Source organism: Eschrichtius robustus, chromosome 13, assembly GCF_028021215.1.
Source record: "Eschrichtius robustus isolate mEscRob2 chromosome 13, mEscRob2.pri, whole genome shotgun sequence".
Taxonomy (NCBI): Eukaryota; Metazoa; Chordata; class Mammalia; order Artiodactyla; family Eschrichtiidae; genus Eschrichtius; species Eschrichtius robustus.
The window spans coordinates 27,681,769-27,696,310 of NC_090836.1; the positions used below are offsets into that span (position 1 = coordinate 27,681,769).

General features: G+C 38.6%; 1 protein-coding gene across 1 annotated transcript in view; it reads left to right on the top strand.

Moving 5' to 3' along the window:
* The window catches only part of FGD4 (FYVE, RhoGEF and PH domain containing 4), a 210,687-nt gene that overhangs the window by 78,751 nt on the left and 117,394 nt on the right, over positions 1–14,542 (top strand). The gene's annotated exons all lie outside the window — the stretch shown is intronic.

Sequence of the window (14,542 nt, forward strand, 5' to 3'; positions counted from 1 at the left end):
GGCCACAGCAGTGAAAGCGCCAAGTCCTAACCACTGGGCCGCCAGGGAATTTGTTACTCCATCATTAACACCTTGCAAACTGGGCAGAGAAGGTCCATTTATTTCAATGTTTTCTTTTGCTTGTCAGGTACTTCGTACCTTGCAAATATAATTTTGCTCTAAATCATCTTCATAGAACTAATAGAACTAATTGCAAAACAGTCAAATAAAAAAAAATCTTACATAGAATGTTAAGCAAAAATACAAAATTCTTGGTACACACTGAAAATATCTAAGAAAATGTCACCTCTTTACAGACGTTGCATTTTGTGTTTCAGTGTCTGTGACTGGTTAACTCTGTTGTTTAACCTGGTGCTTCTTAGGCTTACATGATAAATTTATCTCCAATTAGGATAAGTAACTTGAGTCTGTTTCATATTCACAGACAAAACCCTAACAGTATCCACTCACTTCATAATATGAACTATTTGTCAAGAAGGAGTTTCAGCAAGAAAAAGAGAATGTGGCGAGAACTGAGCTGGTGGTAATGTTACTCGAAGTGCACCTGCACGGGGCATCTTTGTTGTGGGTACAATTGCCATCTTACCTGGTACTTTAGTAATACCTCCTGCTCAGACCTTTCAGTCATACCACACCTAAGGGTTGTACCCAGAAATTTTTAGTATGCCATTTCATTTTGGAAAACAAATAAATATTTGTTCTTGTCCTTGCTGCTCTAGCCCCTTTCTCCTTTTCTGCTGAAACCAGTAAGAATGAGGAGGGATCCTCCTTCCTCCAACATTCATTCTCATTAGTTTAGAAGAGATCTTTGAAGATGATCTAACCTAGTTCTCTCATTCTGTGACTGAAGTGCACAGGACCAGAGAGGGCAATGGCTTGCCATATCATACCAGTGGTTAAGCAGGGACTAGAGTCCAGGTTTCTGAATTTCTAATTAGGGAGTCTTTCTATCATTGAGCTTTGCAAAAGCTAAGGGCTTAAAAACATTCCAAAAATATGTGCCTAGGTATAGATTCAATAGTGAAGGGAGACAGAACAATACTCCCAAGGTTATTTGATCACTGCTCAGCTGGCACAGTGGCTACTTGTAACAAGTTCTAGGCAACACTGCGGACTGCCCAGTATTTGAAGAAGATAAATTATCAGGCGTCTCTGCTTCCAACACCTTTTTATCTCGAGAACCTTTATGGGGATTATTGGCTATTTGACACGTGTCCTACAGCTTAAGTTTGGGGACCCTATTATTAGATTCTGAGTAGTGTGGCTTGAGGTGCTGTTGTGGAGACAATGTTAGAACAGCCAGAGGTGAACCTGGAGCTAAAGAGGACACTACTACTTATTTGCCTTTCTTAGATCTGCCTTTTTTGTCTTTCTGAGTAATTCTGACAGAATCAATTTCCTAGAAACTGTAAGCCAGATTCTTTTTAGTTTTTTTTATTGTCTTGATAGTTAGTAGATCCACCCAAGAACATAGTGGGGTGAACATTGAAAAATATGTGTAGGAAGAATAAATATTATTTTTAGAAAATTATCATTTATGACATTAAAAATTTTGGAAAACAGAGAAGGGAAAACATCACCAATATTTCTTCCTCACAGCTGCTCTTATAATTTTGAGACACGGAGGTTTAGACTTTTCTTCCTAAGAATCTTTTCTTTTTTATGTAGTTGTTCATAGTGAGTACTCAGTTATGTATTTTTTTCCCTCTACTTCCAGGAGGTAGTGTGGCTTAATGATCAGACCCAAGCTTTGGTCTTCCATGAGGTTCTAGTCTCAGCAGTTAGATGTAGGGCAAAGAACTTAGTTTCTGAGTCTGTTTCCATAACTAAAAAATGAGGATAGTAATACCTACTTCATAATCTCTGTGAGGTTTAAATAAAATATTTGTAAAGTGCTTATTATAGTTCCTAGCACATACTAGGGACTCAGTAAATAGAACATTGTTATTATTATTATTTTTTAAAATTATTTATTATTTTTGGCTGCGTTGGGTCTTCGTTGGCTGCGTGCAGGCTTTCTCTAGTTGCGGTGAGCAGGGGCTACTCCTCATTGCGGTGCGCAGACTTCTCACTGGGGTGGTTTCTCTTGTTGCAGAGCACAGGCTCTAGGCACGCGGGCTTCAGTAGTTGTGGCTTGCGAGCTCTAGAGCGCAGGCTCAGTAGTTGTGGCGCACGGGCTTAGTTGTTCCGTGGCATGTGGGATCTTCCCCCACCAGGGCTCGAACCCGTGTCCCCTGCACTGGCAGGCGGATTCTTAACCACTGCACCAGCAGGGAAGTCCCCGTTGTTATTATTATACCATTCACATTTCCCTTATGCCACACAGTCTTTGTGACCATATTTTTATTTTATTTTGAAAGTTTTTTGTCTGCACCCTGCAGCAGGTAGGACCTTAGTTCCCCGGCCAGGGATCAAACCCACTCCCCCTGCACTGGAAAGCGGAGTCTTAACCACTGGACCACCGGGGAAGTCCATGACCATATTTTTTTTTTTTTTTAATAAGTTTATTTATTATTTTTGGCTGTGTTGGGTCCTCGTTGCTGTGTGCGGGCTTTCCGTAGTTGCAGCGAGTTGGGGGGCGCTATTCTTCGTTGCAGTGCACGGGCTTCCCATTGCGGTGGCCTTTCTTGTTGTGGAGCAGGGGCTGTAGAGCACACGGGCTTCAGTAGATGTGGCACGTGGGCTCAGTAGTTGTGGCTCACGGGCCTAGATGCTCCGCAGCATGTGGGATCTTCCCGGACCAGGGCCCGAACCCGTGTCCCCCGCATTGGCAGGCGGACCCCCAACCATTGCGCCACCAGGGAAGCCCCATGACCATATTTTTAATAACTGCATGATGTTCTATCAAGTTGAATGCATTCTTATTTGCATAACCATTCACCTATTATTAGATTCTTAAGTTCCCTCTAAATTTGCCCTAGAATAAAAAATTCTTCAGCAAGCTGTTATTCATTCAGCAGATTCAGCAAGTAGTCACTGTGTATAAGGACCTTTGCTTGGCATCAGGAGCGCAAAGATCAGAGTGGCACAGTCCCTGGCTTTGAGGGGCTCTCGGTTTGTAAGTGGAGATGTGTGCAGAGAACTCTGGCCTGTAGTAAACACTGTCACTGTCCAAGTTACTGAAAAGGTGCTGAGGAGAAGAGACAACGTCAGACTCTGCCTGGAGAGCTCACGGAAGGGAGGAGAGGGTTGTGGGAGACGAATCAAGTGAGTTAATGGGGGTGAGGTGCAGGTTATTAAGGGCTTTTTAAGCCCTCATACAGAATGGAACTTTCATCCTCAGTGCAAGGGGAAAGTCAGTTTTGAGAAGAGAATTCTCATTATCCGCTTAGGTTTTATAGCCTGTACAGGGCAAAGTGGAAGCAGAGAGTTTAATTAGGAAATTATTAAGGAATCCAGGTGAGAGGTGGTATGGCCTAGACCAGGTGGAAGTGGTGGAGGGGCCATATTAGAAGTGGCCATATTGGAAGAAATAGCCCATGTCATGAGCTGTCAGGTTGTATGTGAAGATGTCAAAGAAAGAGAAAAGTCAAAGATGGGCTCTCAGGCTTTCAGCTCAAGTGATTGGAATGGTGGAGTTGCTGTTTCCAAAAACAAGGAAGGATGCAGGAGGAGCAGGTTTCGGTGAGAAATTGGGAGTTGAGTTTTGGGATGTTATGTTCGAGATATTTATTAAACATTAGTCAGGCAGAGATGTTCAGTAAGTAGTTAGATGTAAGAGTCTGCAATTCACGGGGAAAGAGATTTGTCCTGGAGTTATAAATTTGGGAGATAGCTGTATATTTATAGTATTTTTAACATGTTAAAAAAACTTGGTACAGTTATTTTACCCATTATTACTCCTCTCATAGAATTTTCATTGGTATTTTCATTTTTTTAATCCAAATAAACTTTAGAGTCACTTTGTTAAATTTATTTCCTAAAGTATGTTGGAAATTTTACTGGAAGACTTTATATATATACACACACATATATACATATATATATATAAATTTACTAGAAGACTGACTATCTGGTAATTGGCATCTTTAAAATGGATCTTTGTATCTAGCAATGCATTATTTCTCTCCATTTAGTTTTATTTCTTCTGACAAGAGTTCATTTCTTTGTTCCCCAAATAGTTCATACACAGTTCTTGATAATATTATTCCCAAGTGTTGTGTGCCCTTGTTAGTAAATTTCACCAGTATTCTGATAGTTTTTGCCTTATAAAGGAATTATATTGATATGTTTGGCCACATCACTAAATTTTGGGTATTATAAATAATATCCTTGATTTCTTTGAATTTTTTTTCTACAATAGAATCATATCATTTGCAAATAATAATTTTGTCTTTTTCCTTTCAACATTTGTGTCTCATTTCTGTTCATGCCAAGAAAATAAGTCCTAAATTTAGGATAGTGGGTAACCATAGAGTAATGAGGTAATTAAGACCTAAAAGTCTAGTCACAGCTCACAATTTTTGTTTTATTTAGTTTTTGCTTTAAGCTTATCCTAATTATTTCTTTTCCTTGCCTTTAAAAAATTTATTTCTAAAAAAAAAAAAAATTATTTCTGATGGATTTATTTTGAGTTTATCTGTTTTAGATTTATGCATTTTTTCCAGTAGTTGGTTTAGGTGTGGTATATATTTGGTTTTCAGCCATTTTGCTCTTCCAAGGACGTATTCTCTGATTCCTTGAGCACCACGGATTGGGGGAAAGCTCTTTTCCTGCTGAATTGGCATTTAACTTTCATGGATGCAGAAACAAATTAAACCCAGTAGAGAGTATGTAACCAAGAGATTTCAATCCTATTGAATGCATAAGGCCCTAATGAAAATTTGAAGTTTAGTAGCCTCTTCCTCTCCTTCCAAATCAACAAAAACAGTAAAAATGAATTTATATAAGTTTTAAAAAATTATTACATGTACATTTATAAGACAATTGATTTTGAAAACTTTTATTTTCAAACTAAGTTTTGCAAATTTGAAAATTTTTTTAAAAAAATCTAAATACAAAACCAGTTTCACTTCTGATGTGGATTGTAAATCAGAAAAGGACTTACTGATGCAGCTTAGATTTCTGGAATGCGTTATCTTGCATTTTCAAGTTAACTTTCAAGTTTCATTTTCTGTTTGTCAAGTTAAGCCTCATGTGACCTTTCTCCCTGAATGAGCAGTGGACGCTATCTGACATGTTAGGACTTTGTACCTCCAAGGGTAGATTTACAGGACAGCTTTTAATTGGCCTGTATTGCCTTGTTTAAATAGCCAAACACCTGCTAGGCAAGCCCCTGCGCATGTGAGTGGCTATATGTTCGTTCCTTCCTTTAGGATTTGCAAGGCTGGAGCACAAAGACAGCGATTGTTACCCAATAAGCAGTAGTCACACACTTCTACCAATCGCCTTAGGAGGGCTGGTTACCATGGAATCCACCATCTGTTCACTCCCCGCCGGAATGTGATTATCCTTGCTGGGCTGGAAACTGGGAGCGTGTGCTGTGTGAAATTATCTGCAATGGACTGGGTTAATGGGAGGCTAGATTTGGCTCACTAGAAGAACAAATGAAGGGAGTTTTACTTCTTAACCATTTGTGACTTCTAACCAAGAGGAATAAATTCAGCTTTTATAAGGTAAGTAATCCTAGTACTGTGTATCCAGTTTGTACTACATTTGGTGTGGGGCATTATCTCTATGTGGTCCAAGGAAAGGGAGCTATAAGCTTTTCTGGAAGGAGCCTCCAGCATTACACACTTCTGTTGATTGATTTTAAGCAGCTCAGTTATACCTATACAATTACATGTTGATGTTGGAAAAATGAAAGAATTATTCTTTAATCTTTAAAAATTTTTCATGCCTCTGAAATTGTATTATGACCACTGAAAAGTGGCAAAAAGACAATCATTTTAAATGGTTTCTCAGAGTGACTTGTACCAATATGCTTTTTGAAATACACCCATGACCACAACGTGTTCAGTGTCTTCTTCAAGTAAAAAAATGTCTCAGGTCAGGGACATTTGTAAGTTATTATTTTATTAATCATTATTCTGGCCCACATGACTGACCTACTATTACTAGCTCATGTTTTGTAATGTGATGTTTATGCAGTTTTATTTTGCAATGCTTTTGCACAAGTTTCAAGGGCCTCAGCATGTGGAAACAATGTGACAGTGCTTTAACGGCAGGCATGTAGGCATAAGTGATAAAGGAAGGGGCAAAGCTAGGAAGATCCGCTTCTATTTCAAGGGCTGCCTTTGTTTTTCTGTTTGAACAGCCCCTTAAAATGTGTGGTGCATATTGTAAGCAGTAGAAGGAGATTTTGGTGCTAACAAATGGATGACTGACATTTTTCTGTGTGGCTAAGAGGTTGGTAGCTCAAACAAGGGACTTCTATGTCCTTTGTAAAGCAGCATTGTATCCCCTTCCCCAAAACTGTGCCCTAAAACATGAAAGTGAAAAACAAAAAGAGTGCTGTCTATACTCTGGATACTTCTTTTGTGTAAGTTTTCCTATCATTTAAACCGTAGCGCCAGGGATCTGTGAGTCTAGCTGGGTCTGCCATTTTTATTTGATATAGGAAGGGGTTGCAAGGAGAGGATTTGCTAATGCAGCTTTAGTTCCTCTAATTGTGCTGTTCTGCTGTCATCTTGGACATTCATGCCGGTGGGTCAGTGGCTGCCCAGAGAGCTAGAAAAGGTCATTGCCAACAGGCCCTACTTGTTTGATTTTCTTTTTTTTATTATTATTATAATATAAAATTAGATAACCTTGTATTGGTCAAGGACTCATGTTCTTACTTCAAGAACAGGTTTTCAGGCCTGACTGCTAATTGTGGGTTCTTGGTATTTATTGTAGTTGACTTATTGTAGCTAAAATTCTTACTTTCTTTTGTGCTTACTGGTCTAATTAATACATTATATTATTCTTATTATTGTAAAGTTTTTTAATATGCAAAATTAGATTAGGTGCATACTAGCTCTAAAAAAGGCATCTTTTCCAGTAATAATAGGTATGTATCTGCCTGAAAATTTCCTTGGCAGCATCTGTAAAAAAATTTTAAGTGAATGTTGTATTATTTGGATGAAATTTTCACCCATAAAAACAATTGTTCATAAGCAATATAAGTTTTGGGAGGAAATGAGATAATTTAAGAACATTAGGCTGTTTATGTTGCCTTTATTACCTTGTGTCTTAGAAACCTGAAAAAGCCTATGAGTGAATGGGTATGAAGTGTGTGAGCATCTGTGTGCCTGGGATGGGATGTGGTTACTCAAGCAGTTGAGGTGAGCTGGGCAAATCAGTACGCTTCTCAAGTGCTCTAAGTGTTTGTGAATTTCTTTACTATTTTGATTGTTACTAAGTTAAAGTTATAAGATTGTGTTTTTTTAAGTGGATATTTATGTCAGAATGTATCCCAGTATTTTATAGGTATTGGCAGGCACTTAATCATTTGTTTTCACTTGTAAATATGTTTATTAATATGTTTCTTGACTGATTTTTCTGAGTAATAAAGAATAAAGCCACAGGGGTGTTCAGAATGTGTTGAAAAACTTTGTTCCATCAGCCACTGACAAGACAAGAAGCTTAGGGTTACACTTTCTGAAATTGGTGAAGAGGAATGGGCAGTGGGACAGTCCCTGAAGCACCTGTGATCCCTACTAGTGAGTCCCATGAAGTTAGTTCCCTCGAGGGGGTGTGGTTTTTGAACCTGGTATCTCTTATTGCTCATGGTGATGTGTTCACTTCCATTCACAAACATTGTCAGTGGTGAGACCCACCACCATGTCCCCAGTCTTGTGGTAACAAGTTGAGAATGTCAGGTCAGCTGTGAAGCACCCACTGTCCTTGTCTCTGAGGGTGGAGGGAGGTGCTAGATTTCAGTGCTTTGTGACCCTTCTTCCAACTTTTCAAACTCTTTGATGGCATGATGCTTTTCAGTTCTTCAGTACAACTTAAGATTTTAGTAAATGGCAAGTTTAGCTTTATGTTTGTAAATATGTAAAGCAACCATTATTTAGAGTTATTTCTTATAAAAGTATTATATAGATGACAAATTGGAAACTCTGAATAAAGTGCCTGGAATGATTCAAATCCATAACAGTCTGAGTAGACAGCATGTCAACCCACCACTAGTTCGGTACAAACAGTCAAGTCTTTCTGCTTCTTTGACACATTATGCTGGAATGCTGCCTGACTTAACTATTTGAATAAGTAGACCACAGAGCTCATAAACAGCAGTTAAATTATTACGTTTTTCTTCCTGTTATTGCCACATTCTGTCTAACTTCTAAACTGAGTCTTTTTTGCTTTTGGGATACAGATTTATAATCCATTTTTGCTGTTAACTATTTTTGCCCCTGGTGGTCCATTTGGCCCTTGTGCTGAGACGATGGAACACTAGGGATTTGAAGGAAAGGAGTACCTGTTGATGCTGTCATTGCTGATGCTGCTTTGTTCACATGCCCCTGGTATTGAAGCTGTTTGCATAAAAATGTGACTTTTTAAAATAGATGTAGTAAAAATTGCCTTCTTTTGCCCTCTCCTACAGTTCCATTTTGCCATGGTTTCAAGAAACGCTTAGAATGAGTTAATTTTGTGCATCAGTAAAAATTTTGCATTGCTGTGTTAGATGTAGAGCTACAGGGTGTGACACCTATATACAGTGTGCACATGAATGATGTAAACTCACCCAAAAGCCATGGCTCAAAGGTGGTTGCATTTGGCAGGATTTTTCTTTCTGTGAGTGTGCCATATATTTGATTATCATCAGTTTCTTCTGAGATATTTCTTCTTCTGTTTTTATAACTGCTCCTATGCTTCTGTCAAATAAAAAGGCAAACTTTCTATAAATTGGCAATGGGTCTATATAGGCAGCAGCAAGTCCTTGGAACAGTTTTGTGTAACACACTCATACCTTTCTCATTCAGTTGTCGCCACTTTAAGCCCAGTAATGGCTTGATGGAGTTGTATGAGGGTATCTAGCAATACCTTATCCTTAGAAAAATTCCATATTTTTACAAATAACCCCTACTCTGTGGGGGCTGTAATTGTTCTATTGTAATAAAGGTGTTGAGTTACTGACTTCCCCTGTAAGCAGTTGTTTCCTTCCTCCCTGTCTGCTTAAACCCTGTGCTCTTTAAAAATTTTTGCCAATTTCCTGATCCTGAACCCAGATTTATTTCCATAAAGATGTATTTCCATAAGGCAAACAGATGGAATCTATTAGAGATTTTTTAGATCCCTATTATACATTGCTAAATGTTTATTTTCACATAATTTAGAGATTGGAAGGATCTGTCAGAGAAGAATCTGAGGTCCATAAAGATTAAGCAGCTTGTCCAGGGTCACAGAACTTGAGTTGCAGAAACAGCTAATGTTGAGTATTGCATGTGGAATACAAAGATATGGGTAAAGCCAACTGACTTCCTACGTTGTTACCTTGATGAGCAACAGAACATTGGGTATCACCCTAAAGTCTCACAGATGCAATTTTCAATGTGCCCAGGGGGAGGGCAGCTTTGAAAGATGATTCCCTCAGTAACCAAGGTCATAAGAAACATATATTTTTCATAAATGCCTAAACTTTTTTAAAAAATGTAACTGCCAAGCCAACTAGATGTTTGTGTTTTTTATTTTATTTTATTTCATTTTATTTTATCGTTATTATTTTTAAAAATAAATTTATTTATTTATTTATTTTTGGTTGAGTTGGGTCTTCACTGCTGCGCATGGGCTTTCTCCAGTTGCCGCGAGTGGGGGCTACTCTTTGTTGTGGTTTGAGGGCTTCTCACTGCGGTGGCCTCTCCCGCTGCAGAGCACAGGCTCTAGGCGTGCGGGCCTCAGTAGTTGTGGCTCGCGGGCTCAGAGCACAGGCTCCGTAGTTGTGGCGCACAGGCTTAGCTGCTCCGCGGCATATGGGATCCTCCCGGACCAGGGCTCGAACCCGTGTCCCCTGCATTGGCAGGCGGATTCCTAACCACTGCGCCACCAGGGGAGTCCTGTTTGTGTTTTTTAGTTTGCAGGTTCTCGCCCTTGTATCTGTATCTATAGAAGTAAAATCATGATCAGGATGTTGCTTGGTGATTATGGATCCCAGAGCAGGTAGGGGTGGAGCACTGAGGAAGGACAGCCTGAAGGACAAATACAGTTCCATTCTAGGGCACACTTGTCGCCTGGTTAGTATATTTCTTTTTTTTTTTTTTTTTAAACATCTTGATTGGAGTATAATTGCTTTACAATGGTGTGTTAGTTTCTGCTTTATAACAAAGTGAATCAGTTATACATACACATATGTTCCCATATCTCTTCCCTCTTGCATCTCCCTCCCTCCCACCCTCCCTATCCCACCCCTCTAGGTGGTCACAAAGTACAGAGCTGATCTCCCTGTGCTATGCGGCTGCTTCCCACTAGCTATCTATTTTACATTTGGTAGTGTATATATGTCCATGACACTCTCTCACCCTGTCACATCTCACCCCGCCCCCTCCCCATATCCTCAAGTCCATTCTCTAGTAGGTCTGTGTCTTTATTCCCGTCTTGCCACTAGGTTCTTCATGACCTTTTTTTTTTTCTTTCTTAGATTCCATATATATGTGTTAGCATACTGTATTTGTTTTTCTCTTTCTGACTTACTTCACTCTGTATGACAGACTCTAGGTCCATCCACCTCACTACAAATAAGTCAATTTCATTTCTTTTTATGGCTGAGTAATATTCCATTGTATATATGTGCCACATCTTCTTTATCCATTCATCCGATGATGGACACTTAGGTTGCTTCCATGTCCTGGCTATTGTAAATAGAGCTGCAATGAACATTTTGGTACATGACTCTTTTTGAATTATGGTTTTCTCAGGGTATATGCCCAGTAGTGGGATTGCTGGGTCATATGGTAGTTCTATTTTTAGTTTTTTAAGGAACCTCCATACTGTTCTCCATAGTGGCTGTATCAATTTACATTCCCACCAACAGTGCAAGAGTGTTCCCTTTTCTCCACACCCTCTCCAGCATTTATTGTTTCTAGATTTTTTGATGATGGCCATTCTGACCGGTGTGAGATGATACCTCATTGTAGTTTTGATTTGCATTTCTCTGTTGGTCTGTTGGTCTGTTGGTCTGTTGGTATATCTTCTTTGGAGAAATGTCTATTTAGGTCTTCTGCCCATTTTTGGATTGGGTTGTTTGTTTTTTTGGTATTCAGCTGCATGAGCTGCTTGTATATCTTGGAGATTAATCCTTTGTCAGTTGCTTCATTTGCAAATATTTTCTCCCATTCTGAGGGTTGTCTTTTGGTCTTGTTTATGGTTTCCTTTGCTGTTGAAAAGCTCTTAAGTTTCATTAGGTCCCATTTGTTTATTTGTGTTTTTATTTCCATTTCTCTGGGAGCTGGGTCAAAAAGGATCTTGCTGTGATGTATGTCATAGAGTGTTCTGCCTATGTTTTCCTCTAAGAGTTTGATAGTGTCTGGCCTTACACTTAGGTCTTTAATCCATTTTGAGTTTATTTTTGTGTATGGTGTCAGGGAGTGTTCTAATTTCATACTTTTACGTATACCTGTGCAATTTTCCCAGCACCACTTATTGAAGAGGCTGTCTTTTCTCCACTGTATATGCTTGCCTCCTTTATCGAAGATAAGGTGACCATATGTGTGTGGGTTTATCTCTGGGCTTTCTATCCTGTTCCATTGATCTATATTTCTGTTTTTGTGCCAGTACCAAACTGTCTTGATTACTGTAGCTTTGTAATACCGTCTGAAGTCAGGGAGCCTGATTCCTCCAGCTCCATTTTTCGTTCTCAAGATTGCTTTGGCTATTCGGGGTCTTTTGTGTCGCCATACAAATTGTGAAATTTTTTGTTCTAGTTCTGTGAAAAATGCCAGTGGTAGTTTGATAGGGATTGCATTGAATCTGTAGATTGCTTTGGGTAGTAGAGTCATTTTCACAATGTTGATTCTTCCAATCCAAGACCATGGTATATCTCTCCATCTATTTGTATCATCTTTAATTTCTTTCATCAGTGTCCTATAATTTTCTGCATACAGGTCTTTTGTCTCCTTAGGTAGGTTTATTCCTAGATATTTTATTCTTTTTGTTGCAATGGTAAATGGGAGTGTTTTCTTAATTTCACTTTCAGATTTTTCATCATTAGTATATAGGAATGCAAGAGATTTCTGTGCATTAATTTTGTATCCTGCTACTTTACCAAATTCATTGATTAGCTCTAGGAGTTTTCTGGTAGCATCTTTAGCATTCTCTATGTATAGTGTCATGTCATATGCAAACAGTGACAGCTTTACTTCTTCTTTTCCGATTTGGATTCCTTTTATTTCTTTTTCTTCTCTGATTGCTGTGGCTAACACTTCCAAAACTATGTTGAATAATAGTGGTGGGAGGGGGCAACCTTGTCTTGTTCCTGATCTTAGTGGAAATGGTTTCAGTTTTTCACCACTGAGGACAATGTTGGCTGTGGGTTTGTCATATATGGCCTCTATTATGTGGAGGAAAGTTCCCTCTATGCCTACTTTCTGCAGGGCTTTTATCATAAATGGGTGTTGAATTTTGTCGAAAGCTTTCTCTGCATCTACTGAGATGATCATATGGTTTTTCTCCTTCAATTTGTTAATATGATGTATCACGTTGATTGATTTGCGTATATTGAAGAATCCTTGCATTCCTGGAATAAACCCCACTTGATCATGGTGTATAATCCTTTTAATGTGCTGTTGGATTCTGTTTGCTAGTATTTTGTTGAGGATTTTTGCATCTATGTTCATCAGTGATATTGGCCTGTAGTTGTCTTTCTTTGTGACATCTTTGTCTGGTTTTGGTATCAGGGTGATGGTGGCCTCGTAGAATGAGTTGGGGAGTGTTCCTCCCTCTGCAATATTTTGGAAGAGTTTGAGAAGGATAGGTGTTAGCTCTTCTCTAAATGTTTGATAGAATTCGCCTGTGAAGCCATCTGGTCCTGGGCTTTTGTTTGTTGGAAGGTTTTTAATCACAGTTTCAATTTCAGTGCTTGTGATTGGTCTGTTCATATTTTCTATTTCTTCCTGGTTCAGTCTCGGCAGTTTGTGCATTTCTAAGAATCTGTCCATTTCTTCCAGGTTGTCCATTTTATTGGCATAGAGTTGCTTGTAGTAATCTCTCATGATCATTTGTATTTCTGCAGTGTCAGTGGTTACTTCTCCTTTTTCATTTCTAATTCTATTGATTTGAGTCTTCTCCCTTTTTCTCTTGATGAGTCTGGCTAATGGTTTATCAATTTTGTTTATCTTCTCGAAGAAGCAGCTTTTAGTTTCATTGATTTTTGCTATTGTTTCCTTCATTTCTTTTTCATTTATTTCTGATCTGATCTTTATGATTTCTTTCCTTCTACTAGCTTTGGGGTTTTTTTGCTCTTCTTTCTCTAATTGCTTTAGGTGCAAGGTTAGTTTGTTTATTCGAGATGTTTCCTGTTTCTTGATGTAGGCTTCTATTGCTATAAACTTCCCTCTTAGAACTGCTTTTGCTGCATCCCATAGGTTTTGGGTCGTCGTGTCTCCATTGTCATTTGTTTCTAGGTATTTTTTGATTTCCCCTTTGATTTCTTCAGTGATCACTTCGTTATTAAGTAGTGTATTGTGTAGCCTCCATGTGTTTGTATTTTTTACAGATCTTTTCCTGTAATTGATATCTAGTCTCATAGCATTGTGGTCAGAAAAGATACTTGATACGATTTCAATTTTCTTAAATTTACCAAGGCTTGATCTGTGACCCAAGATATGATCTATCCTGGAGAATGTTCCATGAGCACTTGAGAAAAATGTGGATTCTGTTGTTTTTGGGTGGAATGTCCTATAAATATCAATTAGGTCCATCTTGTTTAATGTATCATTTAAAGCTTGTGTTTCCTTATTTATTTTCATTTTGGATGATCTGTCCATTGGTGAAAGTGGGGTATTAAAGTTCCCTACTATGATCGTGTTGCTGTCGATTTCCCCTTTTATGGCTGTTAGTATTTGCCTTATGTATTGAGGTGCTCCTATGTTGGGTGCATAAATATTTACAATTGTTATACCTTCTTCTTGGATTGATCCCTTGATCATTATATAGTGTCCTTCTTTGTCTCTTGTAATAGTCTTTATTTTAAAGTCTATTTTGTCTGATATGAGAATTGCTACTCCAGCTTTCTTTTGATTTCCATTTGCATGGAATATCTTTTTCCATCCCCTTACTTTCAGTCTATATGTGTCTCTAGGTCTGAAGTGGGTCTCTTGTAGACAGCATATATATGAGTCCTGTTTTTGTATCCATTCAGCCAGTCTGTGTCTTTTGGTGGGAGCATTTAATCCATTTACATTCAAGGTAATTATCGATATGTATGTTCCTATTCCCATTTTCTTAAATATTTTGGGTTTGTTATTGTAGGTGTTTTCCTTCTCTTGTGTTTCTTGCCTAGAGAAGTTCCTTTAGCATTTGTTATAAAGCTGGTTTGGTGGTGCTGAACTCTCTCAGCTTTTGCTTGTCTGTAAAGGTTTTAATTTCTCCATCAAATCTGAATGAGATCCTTGCTGGGTAGAGT